The sequence below is a fragment of the Lissotriton vulgaris genome, unplaced genomic scaffold, assembly GCF_964263255.1.
Source record: "Lissotriton vulgaris unplaced genomic scaffold, aLisVul1.2 SCAFFOLD_261, whole genome shotgun sequence".
Classification (NCBI taxonomy): Eukaryota; Metazoa; Chordata; class Amphibia; order Caudata; family Salamandridae; genus Lissotriton; species Lissotriton vulgaris.
Genome location: NW_028252546.1, coordinates 1,010,001 through 1,010,804, shown reverse-complemented (window position 1 = coordinate 1,010,804; position 804 = coordinate 1,010,001).

Genomic DNA, 804 nt, shown 5'->3' with positions numbered 1-804 from the left:
GGAGAGGTGCTACGAGTTTAGTGAAAAAGTTGGACATGTTCTTGCCATGCGCACCAGACAGATAGCGGCAGACGGGACTGTCAGGGAGATCAGGGATGAAAATGGAAGATTACACTCAGACTCTGAGGAAATTAGGGAAGTGTTTAGGAAATTCTACCAGACACTATATGACCCCGCCACCATTCCCAGGCAGTCGCCACTGCCCTTACATCCTCTTCAAGTTTCGAGGGGATACTTTCACCCACGTACATGGCAAGCCATTCCTTGTTCCGCTCATTCCCCGCCCCTTGGGTGGAGTTTACTGCTGTGTAGTTCGACACACACGTGGGGAAAGATTACACGGTATTGAATTAAACCCACGTGCACCTGTCAGGAATCCTTCTGTGAAATCCTAGCGGGTGTAGATGAAGTTATGTTTGGCCAAAAGAGCCTTTGTGCATTGGGCCCATTGTGAGAAACTTGAGGCCCAAGGACAACCAAAATAAAGAGCCTTGGAACAAGGACAGTGTGAGGAGCTTAGGGGGCCAGCACAGTATGACGTCATTGTCACAAATGCAGCCCATGTGTGGAGCTCATGGGACAGATACAGTGTGAGGAGCTAGGGCGCATGGACAAGTTTTTAATTGATAGGAGCGTGGAGAATGAGGACAGTGTGAAGAACTCGGGTACAAGGGCAGTACGAAGAGCGTAGAGAGCAAGGACCGTGTGCGGAGCTCTGGCACATGGGCAGGGTAGGAATTGATAGGAACTTGGAGAACGAGGATACTGCGCGGAAATCGGGCCCCGGACCGGTCAGTGTGAAGA